The sequence below is a fragment of the Hesperophylax consimilis genome, chromosome 30, assembly GCF_061612785.1.
Source record: "Hesperophylax consimilis isolate HC1 chromosome 30, BYU_Hcon_1.0, whole genome shotgun sequence".
Taxonomy (NCBI): Eukaryota; Metazoa; Arthropoda; class Insecta; order Trichoptera; family Limnephilidae; genus Hesperophylax; species Hesperophylax consimilis.
The window spans coordinates 9267029-9285134 of record NC_142865.1 but is presented as its reverse complement, the minus strand read 5'-3'; the positions used below and the strand labels follow the sequence as shown (position 1 = coordinate 9285134).

General features: G+C 33.7%; 1 protein-coding gene across 7 annotated transcripts in view; it reads right to left on the bottom strand.

Annotated features, from left to right (window-relative positions):
- LOC149409601 (rho guanine nucleotide exchange factor 12-like) overlaps nucleotides 1-18106 on the bottom strand; it is a 268488-nt gene that overhangs the window by 149983 nt on the left and 100399 nt on the right. For 2 of the 7 annotated variants that reach the window (XM_089649575.1, XM_089649577.1), the window contains exon 1: nucleotides 821-1019. The exons of 2 other annotated variants lie outside the window; for them this stretch is intronic. The gene's annotated coding sequence lies outside the window, so the exon portion shown is untranslated. Of the gene's footprint in view, nucleotides 1-820; nucleotides 1020-18106 lie in introns of those variants that run through there. 3 more of the 7 variants (XM_089649573.1, XM_089649574.1, XM_089649572.1) reach the window with 2 other exon arrangements.

Below are 18106 nucleotides of genomic sequence, written 5' to 3'. Positions count from 1 at the left end.
TGTATTTCGATGTGTGAATATGTTTTTACTCCTTATCAATCCCAAGATAAGAATAAATTAAAACGTGATAAAATGTGGTTGTCTTAAAAAGATTGACCATACATTATTACTATGTAATCTTTAAAAGTATTTTTTCTAATGTTCCTACCTCTATATGAGCATTACTCATTGATTTTGACATAAAATTAATTATATAACCTTGTAAATACTGGTTTTTACAATTTAATTCATTTAATGTAAATCTCTATAGTATAAAATAAAGTCGTTTTCCGCATCTGTCTGTTTGTGCGCTTAGTTCTTCTAAACTACGCAACGGATTTTTCTAGGGTTTTCACAAGGTTTATAAATATATAATACATGCATATTATATTTATACAAAGTAGAGAAAAGTCAATGTTTTGTAATTTAGTCATAAAATTAAAAAAAAATCGAGCGCTTACATCGAAACATACAAATAACGTAACCAAAATCTATATTTAAAAAAATGTTAATGCTCGTTTTTTAAAATTCTAGTCTGACTAGAACCTAAATAGCCAGGTAATCTCTAACCTTCCACTTTCTTTTCCCGTTGTAAGTAGGGTATGCAGGTAACATAAAGTTCCACAAATCATTGTCTTAATACGAAAAAATCGCTTCTCTCAAATACCTGCAATAAAATCAATGTTAGTAGAAAAAATTGTACTTATTATAAAATATATATATATGTGTGTGTGTGTGTAGTAAAAATATAAATAATCATAAGTGCGAAATAATTAATTCAAAATTTGCGACATTTTGAAGATTCCGACATCCTTATGAGAAAACTTCACTAAAAACCAACCACAAAACGATGCAAAATCCACAAAACAACACTTTTGCACAAAACTGACCACAAGACACAGTGGTGTAACGAATCACACCAAGAAAGGGACACTTAACAATCGCGATAGTACTGCGCACACGACGAAAATACGCCTCTGCGCACGACCTACACGCAGCGCAATTCTTATAATACTGACTTCAATATCATAAACACAGCCGCACCCAACTAATTCTACAAATAGTAACCAAGCAATCTCACCAACTAGTAACATGAACAAATCATTTTAACTTAGCAAAATACTTTACGGAGTAAATGGTAATGCCCTTTTTATAAATTTAATATACAGTACTACAAGGTTTGGAGAGTTTAATAACAAGTAAAAGAGTACGCATTCGAAGAGTCATGCGTTATTTTTGTTAAAGTTATGGATGCGCACTTTTGACGTACGTGTGAATATACAAATTGATATAAACGTACATATTGTTTTTATTAGATTTTGACAGGTGTTCAAAGTGAACAGATATTTGTTACCTGGTGAAGAGTTTGACTTGGGGAGATCAAATATTATGATGACTCATGTATTAGCCACAAGGTATGGGGACCGCCGCCCCAGGAACCATTTATTGGATAACCAACACCTTGTGCCATAGGTCGCTCCCAAGTGATGCGCTACGTTTGGTGACTTAGCAGGGATGCCCGGGTTCCTGGGGCGTGGCGGTTGAGAGAGACAAAAACTGTCATAGGCCTTAAAAAAATAATTGTTTTCAGGGCCTAACACCTGTGGCATAGGTCGCTCCCAAGTGATGCGCTACGTTTGGTGACTTGGCAGGGGTGCCCGGGTTTCTGGGGCGTGGCGGTTGAGAGAGACCAAAATTGTCACAGGCCTTGAGAAAAATAATTATTTTCAGGGCCTCTACGAGTGAATATAAGAGTGTAAGCATTACGGAAGAAATTCTATAAATGATAGTGAAAACCCCATCAAACTCCGTTGCATAGAAGAACTAAGCGCACAAAAAGACAGACGCGGAGTGTAACAGTGTTTTATAATATTTAAAGATTAAAGATTCATTAAAAAATCTGGTCAAATTAGTCGAATTCCTGTTAAAACGGGACTGTAGCCCTTATTGAATTGACAGATTACCTAAAAAACTATCAGTGAAACGGTGACCGGATAAATCATCAAAATGATAATTCATTACATCTTTAAAAAGTTATATAAAGTCATGGAAAGTGATGAAACAAAAACTTTATTAACTGGGTTAAGTAGGTTAGGTTAGGTTAATTTTTTTTTTTTTCATAGTTTTTAATGACTTTATGTCACTTTTTAAAGGTGTGTTGAATTGTCACTGTGTTGAGTTATCATGGAACCCAGTGAAACACGAATGTTATGAGGATGTCTGAACACGTGTTCATAAAAATTATAATATTTTCGCATTTCGTCATTATATGTATTTTAGAGATGTGCCGATTATGACTTTCGCCGACTAGCCGACTAGCCGATTAGTCGGTTGTAATAAGACCGACTAGTCGGCTAAGCCGATTACGGTTTCGGGGATAGTTCTAGGTACCCTGAAATGTCGCGCATGGCCAAAGTGTACCTCTGCTGTCACGCAAGTTCTGTTTACAGTGAGAAGCTGTTCTCAGAGGCCGGAAACATATATGAAACAAAAATAAATCGATTGCTACCAGAAAGAGCAGACGCTTTAGTCTTCTTACATCATAATTTACCCTTAATTTAAAAATATAAGTAAGTTATAAAAAATATAAGGAGATTATGATATTTTTGGTTGTCACAATTGTGACTTTGATTTGATTAGATTATGTAGGTATGGTTATAAGAAATTTTTTTTTTCATTTTTTTTGTTTTTATCAAACAGTTCATGTTTAGAATTTTTGGATATATATATATATATAATTTATACATATATTACTGTGCATCTTGAACATACAATCTTGCTTTAATACATATAACTGAGTTTGTTAATTTAAAAAATCTACTTTTTATTTTAATAATAAGAAATACTTATAAATGTTCATTGAAGATAAGAAGATATTATGTTGTTTTTTATGTTAATTAGGATAGGTACTAATTTTGTTAAATAAATGTCATAATTATGTTTTCTTTACAAGCAAGTAATTTTAAAAACTGATTACCAAAGGAATGATTGCTTTACATTTTTTAATGTATAAGACTGATTATAAAAAAATATATATATATATATATAATCAAGGTTTTTATTTCATGTAGTTCCCCCGCATTCATATTATTGAGAAATACATACAACGTAAGAAGCCGGATAGTCGGCGCTCTTTGCCGATTAGTCGCCGACTAATCGACGACTACAATAGTGGCCGGATAGTCGGCTTTACCGACTAGTCGCCGACTAGTCGGAACATCTCTAATGTATTTATTACGATAAGCGTAGTTACAAGAACACGTATTCCAACATATTCTGAACTTACTGATAATTTGTTAGGAAATGGCGTGCTATCAAGTTTTTAACAGGAAGTTAATAAATCAGCAGTCTCAGTGGAATTTCGGATTGTTATTAACGGAAGTATTATACCTTCTATAAATATAACATTCATTTATTATTATTATATATATGTAAACTTTCCGGGAGAAATTCTCTAAATGATAGTGAAAAGTCTATCAAAATCCGTTTTTTTTAATACTATTCAGAGAAGTATTAAATTGACAAACTACCAAAAAGCATGGGAGCTGTGTTCCTCTCTTCTACTCATTTGTTTGTTACTTTGAAGTTAAATAATTAAGTTTCAAAAAATCATTTACTTCTGTTTTGCAAGTAAAAAAAAGTGCAGGGCAGAGGTAAACTGATTCAAAATAATATGATCAAGTCTGCGCTACAATATAATCTATAAAGTTTATTATCTTACCCCATCTACACAATTGTCTTGGAAGTAATTTACAGAGTTTCGATTTTCCGCCGACAGATGAATGCAGTATATTTCTTGTAAACAGATCCAAGCAGGATAAAAAATCCATACGTTTGTTTACAGCACAAATTTATGATACCAGTGGTGTAATCCGATTTGCGTAAAAAACAATTTACAACTAAAAAAATCTAAAGATTCTTGCCTACGCAGTTACAAAAAAATCTACAGATTCTTGCGTACTGCAGTTACAAAAAAATCTACAGATTCTTGCCTACTGCAGTTACAAACAAATCTAGAGATTCTTGTCTACTGCAGTTACAAAAAAATCTAGGGATTCTTGCCTACTGCAGTTACAAAATAATCTAATATTTAAACAATGTAGGTTGACTGTTATTATTATATATTTAATATAAGAAACATTGAAATACACACAGAAAAATGATCCAGTTAAAAAAAGTGACAGCATCCAATAATTTACTGATAAAACATTGTGCATTCAGAATAAATCGATAACACGTGTTCTTTTCCTAGTAAATATCATGACGAATTGCGACAATATCAGTATGTCAATATTAATATCAGTATTTGTAGGAACACGTGTTCCGACGTCCTCATAAAATATTCGCTTTTAACTGATACTTTGTTAAGGACTTTGACAATTCATTCGTTAAATGCATGCAGTCCCGTTTTTAACATAAAAACAAATAATTCGACCAGAGTGTTAATAAATTAACAATATTTAAATAAATCAGTAAGTTTTCTCAGCGTAGTCAAACATTGATTTCCAGAAATTTTTAATTTTTAACAAATGGTTTCCATAAACAATTGGAAGTCAAATTATGAAGAATCTGTACATAACAACAACAAAAACACTGACAACATACAACTAGCCAAATACGAAACCACATATTACGTAACTGTACCTAAATCCGAATGTTGACAAAATCAGAAAATATTTGATTCGCTTGATAGTGCCATCGTATTCCTATTTTCAGCTAGAATGTCATAATGACCGATGGAGCTTTGAAATACCCAATTACCTGTTAAAAAATAAGGCAAGACCCTTTATTGTTTGTTTTGTATAATTCTAGTGTTCGATAAGAAAAAAAATATTTGAAAAACAAAGATCTATCTGAAAAAAAAACCGAGACACAAAACGTAACGTTATTAAAGAAAGTAATATTATATTTTGTACTTGTCCAAAACAACTAAACGTCCCTTTCTGTATCTTATTCATTACGCATACTTATCAACTTCTTCGTAATTCAGTCATACATGATTAGACCAGATTTCTAATATTCCTTTTGACATCTCGTTGGCTCACTGCCACACGTCAGGGTTGGCGTCAGAACTCCGCCGCGGACTGCATAACTCGCTTCTTATGGTTTACCTACGTATGCAGATAATAAAGAGGTGAATGTGCATAGCGGAAATAGTTGCGGTCGCCCGAAAGAGTTCGAGAGAAAAAATTCCTAGAAATTTCAACGATAAAACGCATAATGGTGCTTATACTTATCGCAATCTGCAAACACGCTGGTAATACACAATATTTTGAAGAATTTATGAGGTAAGACGGTTATTATACATGTGCATAGTTTATAAATAATATAAATTAAGGTACAGGGTCACTCAAGTACACGAAAAAAACAGAAGATTTCAAAAAGTTCTCAATGTTAATAATTGCGATGTTGTTGCGTTATGTGAAATACTCCCGCGCAACGAAATCCTAGTGTCATTTTTGAAAGTGGAACTGATTGATCAAACAAGCGATAAATTAGGTACCAGGTATTTTATTACTATAAAAATAAAAAAATTCTATAATTGAAAGGTGTGTTTGTATTGTTTAAGTTTTTGACAGATTTACCTGGCAGGTCAAATCAGATAAACACACTTTTATTAGAAAATTTAAGCTTGGAGAATATACAATTTTGAAAAAAAAAACACTGCATGCATGATTTACATTTGCTATTTATCTTAAATTACTATTGATATCATAACATTCATTAGATCTCTCGAATTTTTCAATGAAAAAAAAAACTTTTTTTTTTTTTTTTTTTTTTTTTTTTTAATTTTAGCGACTATATAAAATAATTGTTACATACAAAATATAATGGTGAAATTAAGTATAAAATATTGTATTTCTTAGTCCTCCTCACTAGGGGGTCCTGTGCCGAGGCGGACTAAAGTTATTTAAATATGGTTTATTTGTCTTCTATGTCGTTTTTAGTGTCTTCTATATCGTTTTTAGTGTTTTCATTAGGGTTTTTTCATTGACCTCTTTCAGCCATATTTTTATTAATGATTTGTATTCATTAGGATTTTTTATTAGTTTTATGTCTTGGGGAAGGATGTTATGGAGTTTTGTTGCAAAGTATGTATAGTTTCTTTGTCCGAATGTGGTTTTATAACTTGGAATATTTTTTATATCATTTTTGTTCGATCTAGTGTTATGCATACACAGTCTAGTAGAGGATTTGTTATTTTTGAAGAGCTTCAATAATATATTTTTGGCATATATTTGCTGTACATTTGGTACGTCAAAGGAATTGAATATTTCAATTGAAGGCGTTCTAATTGGTACTTTCAATATGGTCTTTATGATTCCTTTTTGAATCGTATTCAGGTTGTGTAGGTACGTATGTGTAGCAGATCCCCATCCTATGATTCCATATTCAATTCGAGAATGACATAATGCGTAGTAGACCTTTTTCATATCCTTTTTATTTAATACGTTTCTTAGATTTTTAAAGAAATATATAAGGCTTGTGAGTTTTTCCGTAATACCTTTGATGTGTAGGTCCCATCTAAGATTTTCGTCGATTATTACTCCGAGATATTTTATGTTTTGTGTTTTTTCGATGACGGGGCAGTAACATTGTATATTATTTCCATGGCATTCGTGTAGTTTTAGTTCTAGTGATTTTATTGGTTGGCTCCTTGCGTTTATTGAAAATGTTATATATTTTGTTTTGCTTATATTAAGGGTAAGCGAGTTGATTTTAAGCCAATTTTGAAGTGCACTAAGCCCCTTTTCAGCCTCATTAAATGTATCCGTCCAATTTTCTTCTTGAAATAATAAAACAGTATCATCAGCAAAACTGATTATGTTTCCTTTAATGGTAAGGTTAGTTAAATCGTTGATATAGATAATGAATAGGATCGGTCCCAGTACACTTCCTTGAGGGACGCCATAGTTTAAAGATAGTAGTTTGCTCTTTTGTTTGCCAATTTGTACTTGTTGTTCTCGCCCTGTTATATATGACTCTAATAAGTTCATTGTTGTTTCGGCCATTCCTATTTTTTTTAGCTTAGTTAGTAGTATTTTATGGTCTATTGTGTCAAAAGCTTTTTGAAGATCTATGAATAAAGCCAAACACTTTTTCCCTTCATCTATGTTTTTTATGGCTATGCTTGGAATAACTCTATTGAGTAATACCTCAAATTGTAATATTTAATTATTGAAGACAATAAATATTAGCGATTCCTAAACGAAAATCTGAAACAGAAAAATCAGAAAAGGATACGGTCACATCTAGGATTTGAACCCAGGACCCTTGCCGGGACACCGCTCTACCACTGAGCTAATGGGACCCTATCCCCTTCGGTCACATTTAACTGTATCATACTTCGAATAAGAACTACCAACTTTGTCTTCATTTTTTCGCCGCACATTTTTTATTGGCAACCTTCTTTATGTATGATCGCAAGATTCAACCCGAACTAAATGCAATCTAGACAGCGTCTTTTTAGATAAACCTATCTTATTTTATTTTATTTATTTTTTAAAAATAAATTCACACACTAAATTACAAAATGGATTAAAGAACAAAAAAGACAATATTACCAAAATTTCAATAAAATACAAATAAAACCTTCACGTAACACACAAAACCAATATAAACACACATCACTCACAAACACACAAGATTATTTTCTATGTACTATTTTTTTTTAATTTTAAATATATTATTATGTATTTTTAATTTTAAATGTATAATTTTTCTCATTAAATGTATTATGTAGTTTATATTTCATATTATAAAATGAAGGCCTCAGCACGGGCAAGCCACCCAGTGAGGCCTACATTACTGGAAAACCTGAATTGTAAAAAATATTGTACCTAATAAATAAATAAATAAATAAATGTGCGACATCAATTGACTTTTCTGCAAGTCTTGACATCATTTTTTTAGACAGTGTCTTTAGATAAATATATATATTTTTTTATTTGCGACAACTCGGATGATTTAAAAAAAATAAATTAATGAGTAAAACCCCGGGAGCCTTGAATCAGTGTGCCCCGGCAAGGCAAGGGTCCGGGCTTCGAGTCCTAGATGTATCTGTATCCTTTTCTGATTTTTCTGTTTCAAATTTTCGTTTAGGAATCGGTAATATTGTGTTCAATTTATAATATTACAATTTGAGGTAATACTCATTAAGTTATTTCAAACAAATAAAATTTATAGTATATTATATAACAACACGACAAAATACACTATTCCACTGCAACACACATAAGCGCAATTACATTGCCAACTCCCCAATACAACGGTTTCACACTATGGGAAACCAATACTTAGGTGATGTCGATATATTTAATATTAACTTTGCGAATTTTGTGGACCACGTAAAAGATTTATTTCAACACTATTCCTAAATGGAAGTTGTATTTTTGTAAATCAATCAAATCGCTGCACCACCCTGGTGTAAAACTAACATTCAGAAGTGAAACGTTGCTTGAAATGGCTTTTGCCGTGTTTGGTGACCAGATCTGAATAGGCAGGATGCTATAGTTTCAATGGATTCAGACGGTTAAGAGCAGTTGGGACTCACATTAATAAAAAAATGATATATTAAATATTTAATTCCAGAATTATTGTGTAATATTTATTAAGCCAACCAGTGGACAGAAATAATCTTGCCAAAATACCAATGCAGTAGGAGAATGAATTAAATATAGAAGTAACAAGAAGCACATTACTAAAAATACCACCGTGATACACAATCAATACACAACAACATGTGGTCAAGTCGCCGCATGAGTGTGCAGATAGAATAGATCCATCACCTCACACTCCAACTACGGTGATCTTGATGGAAATGTGATTTTCAAATTAATATTTTTAAGGCCCGGTAATCAGCTAATGCATATCCTCGTTATGAACGACAATCCTCGATTAGGTTTAAGCGGGCTAAATCTGCCGCTCAATCCTTGATAAGCCTAAGTTACTTTTTTAGATGCCGAGGCCTTAGCAGTGAAACATGTCAAATTTGACATTTACGTAGATAATTGCATACCCATCTCACTGAAATTTACGTAATTTGCCCAATTTTATTCTCGTGTCCTTCTGTCATGTCTAAGATGAACAAAGTATGTATGAAGAATGAGTAAATGATGAATGTAAGCAAGTCTGAAGTCATGATGTTTGAAAGAGAGAGTACGGAAATAGTGTGCAATATAGTTGTGAATGAGGAAAGCTTGGAGCAGGTGGATGAGTTTGTGTATTTAGGAAGTATGTTCTAGAGAGATGGGAAGGCTGACAGAGATATTGAAAGAAGGGTAAATGCAGGTAACTCCATTAATGGAGGACTGAACGCAGTTGGCGTTATCAAAAAATTGTCCAAAGAAGCGAAGCTAGCAGTCCACAATGGAGTGCTGGTACCTACACTGATGTATGGAAACGAGGCATGGAACTGGCAGAAAAAGGATTAAAGTAGATGGAATGCTGTAGAAATGAGATCCCTGAGTCGTATATGTGTAAAACCATGTATGATAGTGTGAGAAATGTGGAGATCCGCAAAGAGTGCAAGACTGATGTAAGCGTAATAAATTAAGAATTTACGCTTATATGTTTTGTATATAGAGCGAATTAGCGAAGAAAGGAGTGTAAGGAGAATATATGACGCAAATGCGAATGGTAGAAGAAGTCGAGGAAGCCCGAGGAAGACATGGCACGATCAAGTGAATCAGATAATTGAGTCGGGCCATGTCAAGAGTCAGAATAATAGAAGAGTATTAATGAGACGATCTATGAATGTGAATGAGGCAAGGAGTGTGTGCCAAGACCAAGTTGTTTGGCAGTCCGTCATCTCTGCCTACCACTACGGGGAAACGGCGTGATGTTTGGTTAGTCAGTTATTTATCAGTATGGACTATTATGTTCATCGATATATGAGGAATGGAAGGTATTATAAGAGAGATTTAAAAAATGAGTACCTAATAAACTAGTTTCTCTATTAAAATCATAGACAATACGTGTTATATTTTTGATAAGCTCGACATTCCAACCAAGCCGACTGGAGAAGCAGTAGACTTAAAATTATTTAACTTAAAATTTTAAATTAAAATTAAAAATAGTGGACAGGCTCGAATAGATTTTGCTCTGCAGGTAAAGTGACAATGAAATACAGTCATCTGTGCATTAAGCAGCTGGATTCATCTGAATTATATTGTTTGACAAAAGAGGGCACCACTATTCCTGTTTGGTCGATTCAAGACTAAAAGATTTAAATATTTTTGTCACAAGAAAATGACAGTACTTATAGAATAACAATGTGTTAATTCAATTTTTATTGTAAATTCTACTCTCTTGAGAGCTTGTCGTGACAGATTATTTCATGGTGCGAATGCAAGTTTTATTGTGCCGATTGCCGTCCGCTGCCGAATTTGGAGATTAAGGAATCGCTGCCAAACTCAATGCGAGTGATATATTCGGTGAGTCCCTTGTTTTTATGTATTTGGTGGCTGGATTATAATTTGTTACGCGGCCTGCAGAGTGAATTTTGTAATCAACCCATATTTTCATAGGAAATTCATTATTCCCTGATGGTCTGTGTGGCTTACAAGCCAGATCATCACCACCGACCTTAATATATCTGATATACTGGGCCTAATACCAACTCGCTCCTGGGAAGTGAGCTATGACACCCCCAAAGGAATTAGTAATCTAAAATCAATGGAAAGCTATGTACTATTTTTTGATTAGCCGCCAAAACGAAATGGTCGTTTTTATACCTGAATGCGACATTGGTTACAGCCGTCATACCAGACGCTGGCGTTTTCCATGTCATAGTGAAGTTGTAACCAGTTGAACCGTTTCGAAATTAGCGGGTTTTAGATAAATTCAGATTAATATGATAATCATAATCAGAAAAAAAAACCTTAAATTTTCCCCAGATTTTTTACGGTATTCCACAGTTTATGAAAATACTTCTTTATCACAGATAAAACTAGAACTATTTATTGACTTACAAAAATTTGAAGCGATGCATGAATATTGAACACACGAAAAAAACAAATGAAGCTTGCCACGTGGTATTTAAATGATGACGTCACCTCGCCAGCTGTCGGTTAGACTGGTACGAGCTAATAAATTTACTTCTCAAAGACACACGCAGCGTCGTTGTTCGTTTACTTAGAAGCTTTTGTAAACAAGACGGAAAATGGACGATTAAATTATAAATATAAACTAAATAAGCGTGGAATTGAATTGATGCGAATGTTCATTGATGACTTTACAATCTAAATAATGTTTATCGAGAGTTTCATGTGTTTGAAGCCAGTGGGACAATGGCATATTCGATGGGAGGAATTTTCAACAACTTTCGTCGTCCAGTGGTTAAGAGAAAGCTACAAGCCAAAAATGTGTATATTCTTGGTATACCTTATATCGTACGTAATAGGCATTAAAATCGCTTGACAAAAATTCGATTTCAATCACAAAACTGGTTTTAATTTATTTTGCAAATAATTTTATATGAAAGCAAAAAAGTTGATCGAGTGAATCTGTCCCAGATAATTTTAGCTATAATACAGTATTTTTTTAAAATTGTTTACTTTACGCGTTCATACATTTCTATTGAAAAAATGTTTTTTTTTAGTAATTTACATTTATATTTTTTATTGAGTAATTTATATTTGTATTTGTATTCTACTCAAGCGAAACGATAGGAAAACCTTCAATTTATCTAAAGCTTATTTTTTGCAATTCCTTATGTACACCGATTCGTTATAAAGATTAATCAAAATAGTGATTTGGCATTAAGCTTCGCCTTAAGATTATTCAACGACGATCCGGAGGTCAAGGGTTTATGCATTATATCAAATTAATAAGTGTTATTTCACACTCAATTAAAAAAATAAAATAACGATTCGACTGTGTTTAAACTGTGTTGGAGCCACTTTTCAGTGGTTTCATAAAAAGGTCTTCAGTACCTACAAAATGGTAAAATAATTTTGGTTAGGTTTATACGTTAGTTTTTCATCGCTTTTAACTCTTGACAGGCCAAGATGCCAAACAAAACGCCTGTAACCAAGTGGGTCTTCCGACGACCCCATGCATTTTTCTGTCTTATGGGCTTTTAAACTATAGAAATCCCAATTATTCTGTCAATTTTTAATGGTAACTTATGTATTTGCGCCGGAATACGTAAAATATTAAAATGATATGTCAAGTATTTAAGCTAATATAAGGAGGATAGTAATTTTGGGTACTACCTACTCCCCCACTAAACTTGGCTGTTAAAAATAATTATGTGAGTCCCAACAGCTCCCAATCATCTGGATCCTGTGAGACTATGGCATCTCCGATTGGGGTATGTTGGGAAGGGAAGAGGGAGATGTGGGAGTACCTGACTATTCAGATTTGGTCACCAAACACGGCTAAAGCCATCTCAAGCAAAGTTTCAATTCTGAATGATGACTTTACACTAGGGCGATACTGATAATATTTTCCACTCTGGAACTTGCCGCAAGTATACTATATTATTATTTTGTATGAATAAATTGTGAAATAACATATCAATCAAATAAAATTTACTTGCGCATGCTTGGATTTGAACCCGCGACATTCGGCTTGCTAGTCGAGAACTACCCCTCGACCACGGAAGCCGTCAACGACTTTATTACACTTTTTGTGTTAATTAATCGCGGAACCATATTTTTTAATAAACATTTTCAGCTTTGAAAATCAAAAATCCCGGTCTGCGTTAGTAACTTTCTAATGAAGGAAAGTTACACAGATTTACAAATTTGTTTATGGCCATATAATTATCCAAAATAACATTCCTCACTAATTTATTTAAAATACTTACATCACCGTTAAAACCGGTTATAAATCTGTGTGCTTGACCCACCTTATATACAAATTATGATGTTAAATAATACGGATAGATTGACCTCGGATATAGCGATAACTCGCCTATTACAACTTACGACACATAATAGAAACCATACTAGAGACGTTTTTCAAATCTTGCAATACATATTTTTAATACGAGGGTGGTCTGAAAAGTTTCCGACCTAACAATGAAAAAGAAGTTTTTTGTTTATTTTTCTACATAGTCTCTGGATGATGATCTGGCGTGTAAATAACACAGACCATCAGGGAATATTTTATTTCCCTATGAAAAAAAATTGATTGATCAATGAATTCACTCTGCAGGGAGAAAATAACTTAAGCCAGCCACCAAAATACATATAAACAGAAAAGACTCACCAGAGAATCCCACTTGCAATAAGTTTTGCTCCTTGATCTTCAATCAGCACAAAATATATTTGACGTAATTGTAAAAAGCATTCACTTTGTGGCTCATCATAATTTATAATAAAAACACATAAATTTGTTTTTGACCACGATAGTTTTATTTTCACTCTACCGGTTTCGGAAGATCCCTTCCTTCGTCAGGAGAATATTTAATCTCCTGACGAAGGAAGGGATCTTCCGAAACCGGTAGAGTGAAAATAAAACTATCGTGGTCTAAAACAAATTTATGTGTTTTTATTATAAAATATATTTGAGTTCGCACTAGGAGATTATAATGTCACCATCTCTCCAGAGAGTAGAATTATTAATAGATGAATCAGCACATTGCAATAATACGCAATGTCATGATTTGTGACATTTATTGTGACAAAAAATATATTTCAATCATTTTTGTCTTAAATAGACATCTTTTGACAAATGATACAAACTGGATGAATCCAACTGATCAATGCAAAAGGTGACTGTAGTCGGTTATAATTCACCTGCAGAGCAAAATCCATCCAAAAATGACCAGAGATGTCTCTTTTGTCCATTATATATATTAAACATTAAATAATTCATATATTATGTTTGTATTTTAAAAATTAATTCACATTAATTTTAAATTTTAAATCGACTGCTTCTCCAGTCTCCTTGTAACTCTACACACTTCTCCCAGCGATGCTCTCATTTCTCTAACCCATCCAAATAGTACTCGGCGTTTTTCTCTACAAAATAATTGTTCAAAAAGGTGATTGCCTCCTCATTTGACGAAAATCTCTGTCCTCCGAGCGCAGTTTTTAGATTAGGGAACAAAAAAAAGTCGCTTGGGGCTAGATCTGGTGAGTAAGGCGGATGGTCAAGCAATTCAAACCGTAATTCGTGGATTTTTGCCATGAGCAATCGCTGAGGTGTGAGACGGCGCGTTGTTTTGGTGAAACAGAATTTTCTTTTTCTACTAATGTGGCCGTTTTCCGCAATTTATGCCTTCAGCTTGTCAAGTAATGATGTCTCCCAAGCTCTTACGGCCACGTTTAAATTCAGCTGCCCAAAATTTCACTGTGGTAAATGATGGTGCAGAGTCCCCATACACAGACTCCAACTCATCTTTGATTTGCGTAGGCGTATTGCCTTTCAAAAACAAAAATTTAATAACAGCTCAATACTCAATTTTTTCCATTTTCACAAAAACACACACATCGACTCACTCAAACGACTGTCAACTAAAAACCGCGCGTCCGAAATGGCCGAAACTTTGGTGAGTAACTGTCAAAAGATGCACAACTACATTCATTAACTTTTATTAACGAGTACCGCCATCTTTGCGTTGAGGTCGGAAACTTTTCAGACCACCCTCGTATAAACTAATACGCATACATGACTCTAATAATAACCCATTCGTATCGGAATGATATGGCCTCCGTGGTTGAGGGGTAAGGCTCTCGACTAGCAAGCCGGATGTCGCGTGTTTGATCAATTTGTGTTATTTCACAATCGTAAGACTTTAATAACGGGGGTTTGCGCGACGCTCACATTTTAATTATTTCTGATGAACGTATTACTAAAATACAAAATTTTACTAGAGAGATACCTACGGATGTAAGTTATTTAAATTTAAGAGGAAGCTACAAGCCAAAAATGTGTATATTCTTGGTATACCTTATATCGTAGGTAATAGGCATTAGAATCGCTTGACCAAAGGAGTCTAGAAACGTTAGATTTCAAGCAAAAAACTGGTTTTACTTAATTTGTAAATAATTTTATAAGAAAGCAAAAAAGTCACAGATAATCTTAGCTATAAAACTGTATTTTTTAAAGTTGTTCCTTTGTGCGTTCATACATTTTAGTAGTTTGCATTTATATTTTTTATTGAATAATTTATTTTTTTGTTTGTATTCTACTCAAGCGAAGCGATAGGAAAACCTTCAATTTAAGTAAAGCATATTTTTTGGTTTTCATAATGTACACCAATTCGTTATAAAGATTAATCAAAATAGTGATTTGGCATTAAGCTTCGCCTTAACGTGAATAAAAACAGCACCTTTTCAGTAAACATTTTATGTAAAACGGTTTTCAACTATATGTAGACGATGAATTAGTAACTTACCGAGGGATCCCTCTTTAAACCTTTGGTCAAGTATCGTCCTGGTGTAAGACCACCATTCAGAATTAAAACATTGCATGAAATGGCTTTAGTCGTGTTTGGTAACCAGATCTGAAAAGCCAGGTAATCCCTCATCTCCCTTTTCCCCTTATCTTCTTCGGTACCTTCAGCATCACAACACACCCCAATTTAGGATGCCGTCGTCTCGCTGGCTCCAGACGGTTGGAAACAGTTGGGACTCTTGTGCGGTTTTACAAAAACAAAAATACACGCTGAAAACTTAAGCTGCAGTCGTCAACCTGATTTTTTAAATATACCACACGGCAGAACAGATTTTCTAGCACAGCAAAGCTGACTAAAGGAATGGTGCTATTGAATGAAATTTCTAAAACAGTAAATATATTTAATTACTCTTAAGACAACCTAAAACTATTAGGTGAACGGCGAAGCCCCGGTGTTTTCCGGATCAAATCCATGGTAACGACTGAAAACGTGTAGCTGGCCCACTCATTTGGAATAAACTTCCCCCAGCCCTTACCAATATACAAAATTTGGCTGAATTTAAACGGGTTTTAAAAACAAAATTATTCAAAAAATCATATTTAATAATTTGAAATCATTTATATTCTCATGAATCTAAGCTACTTTTTAATATACTATAAAAAGCCAGGTTTTGAAGTTTTCCGGTAATTGTTTGGTTTCGGTTTCCTCCTTATTGTACTTTTATGTTTAATGTCCACCTATTATATAATATTTTAATGTTTTCCTGTTTTATATAATATTTTAATTTTAAAGTTCTTATTTTTCGTGCACTGTCACTGTCTTTTATTGTTGTCCACTACTAAAATGGCACTGTTATTGTTAAATTTTATTCTCTGCTTTTGTGTAAACCGTTTATTCTTTATTTCATGTTATGTAATTAATTTTTTTAAAGGAACACAATAGGAAATTTTATTTTAAGTTTATTATAGTTAAGCGCACTTGAAGTGAAACAACACAAAACTGCGCTATATAAATGTTATGTTATTATTATTATTATTATTATAAAACGGAACGACCCTCCCGACACAATGAGACCCCTTCAAGGTTCTAACCCTACCGCACAGAATGTACCAGCCCCTCAAAACTGCACTGTCTATTTTGCTGCAACCTGTACAATAAAGGTTGTATATAAGATGTCTAAAATTTCAAATACGTTTATTAGTAAGTAGGCAACAGCTACAGAGGCTAATTCCCAATCATTATTTTTTGTACATTTTACAGTGGTTAGTGAAAGTACCTAATTCAAGTTACATGACATATTAATTTCTTTTTATTAATATATTCATATTATTTATTTAAAAAGATAATAAACAGAGATTGATAACCCGTACTGAAATACAAAAACCAAATTATTGAATTCGGGATTCTCCCCACGCCGACCCATGCCAAAAAATCGTACCTTACTCAAAAGCACATATTTTTAGAGACAGTAACGAACAAGACATGGTTTAAAAAAAATCATGGAGGTATACATAATCTAAAAACCGTGCAAACATGGTAAAAACCGCGCATCTGGCAACACTGACTCAAACAAAAACCATCCATAATCCAGATTAGCGCCAGGGTATCAATCCAGGCCGCTCGCAATCGCCATCGAAAGTACATAGATCGGTCGAAGTTCTTGTTCTTGACTCTATTAGGCACTTATTTGCATACGCCAAACGCCAAAAGTCATTCCACTCGAACAACGAGCGGGTCGAACCACTCGTTGTTCGAGTAGAATGAGTTCGTCGAGAATCGAGGCCCAGCGTATCGATTCTCAAATCCAGGCCGCTAGCAATCGCCATCGAAAGAACATACATTGGTCGACGTTCTTATTGTTGAGTCTCATCTAAGATACATACTTACATAGCGGGTCGAACCACTCGTCGTTCGAGCGGAATGACTTATAGGAGGTCTACGTACACAACAACCAGCAAAATAAATAAACGACAACATCGATATATTATTAGATAAGTAATATAACCTGTAGTTGTAAGTCGATCAGCCGTAAAACTCCTCAAAAGCCTTCGGACGCTCCTTCTCCTCTTCACTCCCGATTTCTCATCCTCGCCTTCACTCATGATGGCTTCGGGCCTTGGAAGCAACAGGCGCAGTAGCTATCACGCCCAAGATACACACTTATGCAGAATTATTTCACTGAATTTAATTTTACTCACTGTACACTTTGGATGATTTTATATAGAGTATATATGAGACCTTAGGAACCTATTATCTATATAAAAAATATAAAAACAATAATATGCAGGGTATTAAGGGACGTACTTGACTTACTTTAACACGTTTAACGCCATTGTGGAAATAAAGAAACATTAATAATTTGAAAAAAAAAAATACTCGACCATCAAAACGTATCCCTTTTTTTTGACCAAAATTTTCTATGAAAATCAAGAAAATTAACTGCGGTCACCGGTGACCGTCATGGCGTTATGGGAGAAAAATGACGATTTTCGTTATTAGGTCACCGGTGACCTACATGGCGTTCAACGTGTTAACAAGTAATTACTATTAATGACATTATTTGGAGTAAGAAATATTAATTAAATTTTGGTCTCCGGTGACTTTTTTCATGTGTTTTTTTTTCTACAAAAACATAGAAAATCAGTAGGAATTGGACAGCTAAGGTCGATGTAAGGGGTTGAGCTGTTACTCAACTGAGTGAAGTGTCGATGTTGAAAAATTAAAATCACTGGTTAAAGTAAGTCAAGAAGTCCCATAACACCCTGTATATTATTT